We start from the raw sequence: 7,662 nt of genomic DNA, 5'->3' as shown, positions 1-7,662 counted from the left end.
AACTTATCTTCTTATATGCAAGGCGGCGCTCGGGCGGTCATAAATTACCGCTCAAGCGCGGCACTTTCTGTCCAAAACCAAAAATCCAGAACCATTGGCGCTCGGGAGGTAATTTCTTACCGCTCGGGCGCCACCTATTCTGCTTTTGCGCACTGCTTCATCAAAGATCGCTCCAGAAACATCTCTTCCGTTCATAATTTGGAAAAGTGGTAAACTAGGAAGTTGTAGCTCTATGTCGTGGCTTGAATCTCCCACTGGTTTCATGTCATTTGGAGGTCTGAGTAAAAGGTTATGCCCATTGTCCCAGCATGTGTCATTGTAGGAGTGACGATACACACAACCCACTTCGGGGCGCTTTTGGCTTGTCTTCCACAATGATTTGGACAAAACTCAAAATAAAAAAGTTGCAGCATTATATCTTAGCTTTCTAATGGTTAAGGCCTCACACAATTTGGATCAATATTCAAACCATTATGCTAAAACTCGTAACAACTACCACAATTTCATCTCATTTCCTGCAATCCTATACCAACTTTCATTGCACTACTTCTACCTACACCTTTTACTACCACTATTTTAACACATATTCATTCTCAATACACCATAGACAATATAAAAGTCATGTTGAATCTCAATATTGATAACTCAATCATCGCATGAAATCTAATCATCTAATTAACTACATAGTAAACGACATAAACACATTATTATCATTTGTACGAGTAACCGGGCATTACACAAAATGTTCGTCGACTTATCAAATTTCCATTTTAAAATCTCAAACGCATCCGCTAACGCTTAAATTTTCAAGCCTAGTATTGATTCATTCTTAAAAACCCTTGATTAAAATTCCTTATAGCATTATAACCCAAAATATCCCTATGTTCCGAATATTCTTAAAAGTCTGAATCCTTAAAATTCTTATTATTTAAAACATTTTATTATCACTTATTGCTAAACTAGTTCCCAAATTCCTTAAAAATCTCAAAATTAATTCTCAATTTCCTCAAAAATTATCTTAATTGGTCCTTAATTTCAAAAATCATACAGTTAACCCATAAATTTTCGGTATTCTTAATTTTCTTCTACAGTTTTCCCATGACATAATTTCAATAAACTTCAACTTATTTACCCAAAAATAAATTTCTATAACCAATCTTACTTTTCATCAACTTAAAATCCCTATTTATCTATTCTTTTATTCTCAAAGTCGTTGTATTCCTCGAATAATTATTCCTTACGTCTAATTCCCAAAAATTAATTCGGCTAGTAACCATGAATCATATTTTCTTAAATAATCTACGTATCCCAAAAGCGTTCATAATATTCACGATTAACTTATAACCCAAAAATAGAACGTCAATACTAAAACCCAAAAAGATCGACATAATCCAATTCCATCACAAACCAACATGCTTAAAATAAAATAATTTTTCACTTCAGATCGTATCACATATAAAAATTAAAGCATATAAATCATATATTCTCATAGAGCTATTAAATATATGACATAAACATATAATTCGTATAATTATGCAGGTAACATCATAAAATCATATAAAGCATGTAAAAACTTACAAGTTTGAGGCTTGACAACTGATCTTCCCGGCGCTGATGGTGGCACAACTCTTTATAGAACCATTGCTCTGATACCAACTGAAACGCCTGCCCTTTTTATTGCTTTAAAAGTACTATAATTTTTTTTTTAAAACACTCAATTTCGGCCATATAACCTTTCCCACATGAAATATTTTTATAAAATATTTTACTCTTTTAAAATAAAATACCAACCATCTAGCATTTTAAAAATCAAGTGCACTAGTCATAAATGAAATCGTCAACTGTTTTCCCCAATCTAAAAAGTAATAAGTTTGAAAAGAATAGCCCATATTAAACCTCTCAAAAATCCCTCAAATGCATAATAAATAGTCTTAAAAATCTTTAACAGTAATCATAAAACGTAATGCGGAAAATGTAGCGCTGGTCCTCGGGTTGTGTGCACCGACAGTCCAGTAGAATCATCCGTCAAGACCTCCCTCATATCCACTTGCATTCATCACACCTATGAGTCTAAAGACTCAACACACCATAATATTTATAACAAATAATACGTAATACAGTCAACATATAACAGTGAAAAATACTTGTACTTAAAATATCGTTTTCATGAAGATGCATAAACTTGAACATAAATATTTTCATAAATATTTTCATGATGCATTTCATAAACCTTAACCTTTTTCTTTTTTCTCAACATGACATGACATAAAACATTTTTCATGATCATAAACATTTTTTCTTTTTCCGTTTTTGAATTCAGATCGTTAATTTTGACTTTCCTCAACATGACATGAAAATCGATGGATCCATCTACATATAATCACAGTACTGGGCGGCGGGGGACACCAGCGACACTCTCACCTGTCAACAAACCCCTGGCCTATCATGATCGAATAGAAATACGATCGTCGGAGCTCCCTCTGGGGCCTTCTCCCATAAATGGGCTCCCTCTGGGGCCATCTCCCATAAATGGGCTCCCTCTGGGGCCTTCTCCCCTCACGATATTTCCATTCTTACCTCAAACCCCTCATAACCTCATATTCGCAATAATAGAAACACGATCGTCGGTGTAAAGGCCCGAAAATCCTTACTTTGAAAATTTGCGAAAAATTTAAAATTTTCTTTTTAAAAGAACTTAAACGGTCTCATTCATAAAATCACAGGTGAATCAAGTTCAATGTTTCAAATTATTGCAGCGGAATAAAAATAAAGTTGCCAAAAATAACAACTTAAAATTTGTCCAACGACTGATAAAAATTATTAGCGGAAAAATAACAACTGCTGCACTGAGGTCCTCGGGTGCCACTACTGCCGACCCAAGCTGGCTCACTGGTCCCCGTCCTCGGCCCTGGCCTCATCAATACCTACAACAATCAAGTCTAGTGAGCCTAAAGACTCAGCATGCATATATCGCAGGTAACGAGTAAAATCTGAAGTAAAATATGCATGGGATAAAATATCATGTCATGAGTCATGCTGAAAATAATCTGTACTCATGCTGAAAATAATCTGTACTGAGCAATTATAATACGTGCATAACTGAACTGATAATCATAGTAAAAACGTTTGCTCCTTGGAGCCCTGTACTGAAATAACTGATAAAATTTTCTGTTGAGATTATGTTTTACGCCTGTGGCCACTGCACTAAGCTGAACTGATCGGTAACTGACTACCGGGGAGCCTGAAACTGAGCTGGCGGTCACTGAAGACCCGATGGTACCATCCTGAACTGATAGGTCACTGGCGACCTGATGGTACCAACCTGAACTGAGCGGTCACTGGCGACCGTATAAATAATGCTCCCACATAGTGAATGAACCACAAGCCATATCGCATAAATCTAAAAAAATAATCATTTTCTGTTTTCATGCACGTAAAATAATTAACTGGCGATAATGAAAATATCCTGTAATTTTACCAACTGGAGTGGGTTGTATCGTCCCCCTGGCTCGCTGCAAACTAACGGTGCCATGAAAATATGCAATAGCTTAAACTTGACCAACTATGCAATTTACGTTCAAAAGATGCGGCTATGACGTCTAATGACTTCGTATTTAATCGTGACTCCGAACCAACCCGAACCAACACTGAACAGACATATAGTCATGATTAAAATACGCTGAAAATAATGAAATAATGCTCCCAAAATTATGATGGTCGAAATCTAGGTGGAATGGAGGCCAAAACAAGAAACGCTCTTTCGAGAGTCAATTTGGCACATCGCACCGTAAATTCTCGTACGACTTCAAAAATGATCCGAATGACAAACGGCCAAAAACATGACCTTCCTAACTTAAAGGGGCACTGTCCAGTCCAAGGCCATAGGCTAAAAGCCGACCGAGAACTCGAACAAGCCTCTGAACCGACACAGCAACTTGCTGTAAAATTTTCCAGCAGCTGCGCAACTTGGCACATCGCACCGTAAATTCTCGTACGACTTCAAAAATGATTCGAATGACGAACGGCCAAAAACATGACCTTCCTAACTTAAAGGGGCACTGTCCAGTCCAAGGCCATAGGCTAAAAGCCGACCAAGAACTCGAACGAGCCTCTGAACCGACACAGCAACTTGCTGTCCAAAAATACAGCAGCTGCGCACTTGTTTTCCTTGTGTCGTTTTCGAGTCCGCCGGCCATTGGGGCTTACACCACTGACCAGAGACCCTTACCAACATCCCAAGGAATGATTTGAACCATGGCTAAGGGAACAAGACCAGCCACAATTCGCACCAATCAGCAAACATCAGAAAAGATTCACCCGAGAGCACAAATTCTGCGCGTCGGACATTGTTCTTGTTTTGCTGTCACGGATCGTTCCATTGGCCATTTGATTGACCATGGAACAATCTAGACATATAGGGGCATGGTATGAACCGTGGCTAAGGGCCATAGGCCAACCAAGATCCATACCAAACCACCAAACTCGAAATACATATGCTGTCAAAAAACTGAAGGGCCGAGAGGGGAGGGGCTGTTGTGATGTTTTAATTAAAAACCGAGGAGTCATGGACCAAGCCCCCAAAATGGAGACTTAGTCATGTCTTAGACATGCTAGGGGAGTGATCCAACCATGGCTAAGAGCCCTTAGAGCAGCCAAGATCAGATCCAACCCTCAAGACAAGAAACTGAAATTTTTCGAACACCATTTCCTGCACCTATGGGGAACTTGCTGTCATTTCGGTTTCCAGCAAGGGTGGGGGCTAAATGAATGGACCAACATGGTCCTAATACATCCTATTACATGTCTAGGAACAGCCTTGGGAGCCTGGAGTCGAACCATAACCTGAAATCCACAACACAAAGCAAACCATGAAGCTGCCCAAGAAAAACCGAAAAATCTGCATGCATTTTCTTTTGACAAATTTGATATGTGTTCGGTTTTTGCATGATGAAATCTGATCATGTACTGAAAAATACTTGATAATATGACTTGATTGAGGTTTAGAAAAAATATATACATGCCTTGGATTCGTTTGAAATAGAAACGAGAAGAAGAGACGAGACGGCGCGGAGGAGACGGAGTTGCTTGCTTCACTACCTTTCCTTCCCTTCTCTCTATTTTTCTTGTCTCTTTTTGGCTAAGCACCTCACGAAATTTTACACTCTAAGCTCTCTGAATTTCAGTCATGGAGGAGTGAGGATGATGGTATGAAATGTGAGGAACAAGATCCACAAACAAAGGGCATAAATGCAAGGCCAAGTCTACCACACATTTAATATTTTTGCACATGCTTGTCAACTCTCCTTGGGGAATGCCTTGACCGATGGATTGTATGGTATCCAATGCTAGGATCATGCTTAATACTAACTAATTAAGGTTTGGTTAATAATTGAAAAGATTAGCATGCTTAAAGATGTCAAAGAATTGGTCAAAGTTGATGAGTTGGAAATGAGTTTGCCTTGGCAATTGGGGTGGCCGAAATTCATAATAAAAAAAAAATTGAGTGGGAGGTGTTGGTTATCTAGTCAACTAATAAACCTTAAAAGCCTTACTAACCCTTTAATTAATTTAGTGAGCTAACCCCTTAATTAAGTAACTTAAATGAGCTCATTTCTTCATCACCTCAAGCAACTTAAATTAAATCCTCAAATCTTCTTACTAACTTAAATGAACTTACTTGCTAGTTAAATAAACTCTCGGATGTATTTCTCGAATCTTAAATCCTATCTCAAAACTCCAACTCCAGTCCGGCCTCACTAAAATAACTGACATGCTAAAAATCAACTACTGAGCTGAAATAATAAAATAATTAACTTCAAAGAAATGCATTTAAAATAATCATGCATGTAAGGCTCGAGAATTATCGATATTATTGATATTGGAATTGTAGAGATAAGAATGCATGAATTATGAGATTTTGAGTAGCATGGCCGAAGCCACACCGCCCCCGCAGTGCTAGGACTACCGCCCCCGCGGTGTAGGTGATAGAAAATTGAGGGAAATGTGCGAACAGACACCGCACCCGCGGTGCTAGCACGACCGCACCCGCGGTGTGAGACCGCACCCGCGGTCATGTAAGGACCGCACCCGCGGTCTAAGTGCTACATTTTTGGATGAACTCGCCGTGAGCACAGCGCACCCGCGGTGCAAGAGGAGCGCACCTGCGGTGCTGCATGCGAAGTGCCACCTTTGTTTCTATAATTGACACATGGCATGCTATATATATATGTTGTATTGACACTTCATCTCTTCATTTCTTCATCAGCAGAATCGAGAGTCCCTCTTCAAGAATCCTCAAGTTTTCATAGCCTAGAAACTATATTATGTAAGATTTGTTCATCCGATTTTAATTCCGAGGTAAGATTTGTGTTCCTTGCATTGACGGCTACAAAGTGACGTAAGTTTGATATAATTCCAGCATGATTCAGATTGTGGATGTTAGGGAACTTATGATTTTGTTGCGAATATATGTTCTTGATATATAGAGCATCGTATATTTGTTATCAGATCGATTTTCGGACACCGTATACGAGCCTTGCGAATTTCCAGCATGTATATCGATATTGATTGGAAGAATTGAGCATGTTATATTGTGTTTTGATGAGTATATTATGAAGATTATGAGTTGTGGCTATGGTATATATTGTTTGTTGAGATTGAGTTGATCGGTATTGCGAGAATACGCTGTTATGCCGTAGATTTGTACCGAGATTTATTATTGATTGGCATATATGTTGCTTTGAGTTAGAGATTGATATTGGGTGTCTACACATTGCCGTTTCAGATTTGAGGTGACAGGTTTGACATTTGATTCGAGATCTCGACAGACAGTTCGACAAGAAAGGTATAATTCATGTGGTCACGGGATTGCACAACTCGATTCAGATTTGATACGAGTTTCCCTAAATCACATACTAGATTGTTATTACATTGATTATGTAATGCCTTGTTTATTGATTTATATTCGAGTCCTGAGATAGGAGAGATTGGCAGACTTGCCAAAACTAGACGTTTCGGTGTATCGTCGCATAGGAGCAGATTTGCTATATGTGTAGACCATCGATACAGAGATTGACCGAAGTCTAGGAATAAGACGTACCGTTGCCCCGAGTGGTTGGGTAGGTGACAGACCGTCTTATTCACACCGGGATCCCTAGATTAGAAAAGAGTCGAGTCAAGATTTGAATGTTGAATACAGATTTGTATTCTTCTACATGTTTAGATTTATATTCATGTTACTTGATTTATGCTATGCATTTGTATATGATATTTACATTGCATGCATCCATGTTTTATACTGGGATATGTTTTCACCGGAGTTATCTGGCTGTTGTCGTGTCTGTATGTGTGCATGACAACAGGTGGGGCAGGATCAGGGTCACGACGAGGAAGAGAGAGTTGATAGCGTGGAGATGCCGGGTGTAGCAGAAGACTTCTGATGTTGCACTAGTAGTTTTATGTTGATACTAGAGATGTTATGTTGTTATTGTAACATGTATAACAAGTAAGGCTACTAGATCATGTCATGTAATAGTCGTTGACTCATGTTTGTTTTAAATAAAAATGAGACGCTTTATGTTAACATTCGATTTAATGTTAGAAAGCGAAAAATTTTGACCCGCCATTTATAATAAAGATCCAATTAAATCCCAAAAGAATTGA

The 7,662-nt window shown here is 38.5% G+C and overlaps 1 long non-coding RNA gene across 1 annotated transcript; it reads right to left on the bottom strand.

Moving 5' to 3' along the window:
• Positions 1-2,724: 2,724 nt before the first annotated feature.
• On the bottom strand, positions 2,725-5,829 carry LOC140819733 (uncharacterized). The gene is made up of 2 exons (XR_012115266.1): positions 5,022-5,829; positions 2,725-2,924 (listed from the first exon to the last, which is right to left on the bottom strand). It is a non-coding gene; the product is annotated as an uncharacterized lncRNA (long non-coding RNA).
• Between the last annotated feature and the right edge of the window lie 1,833 nt (positions 5,830-7,662).

The sequence above is a fragment of the Primulina eburnea genome, chromosome 18 (assembly GCF_022965805.1).
Source record: "Primulina eburnea isolate SZY01 chromosome 18, ASM2296580v1, whole genome shotgun sequence".
NCBI lineage: Eukaryota > Viridiplantae > Streptophyta > Magnoliopsida > Lamiales > Gesneriaceae > Primulina > Primulina eburnea.
The sequence above is the reverse complement of the archived record's forward strand: the minus strand, read 5'-3'. Positions and strand labels throughout refer to the sequence as shown.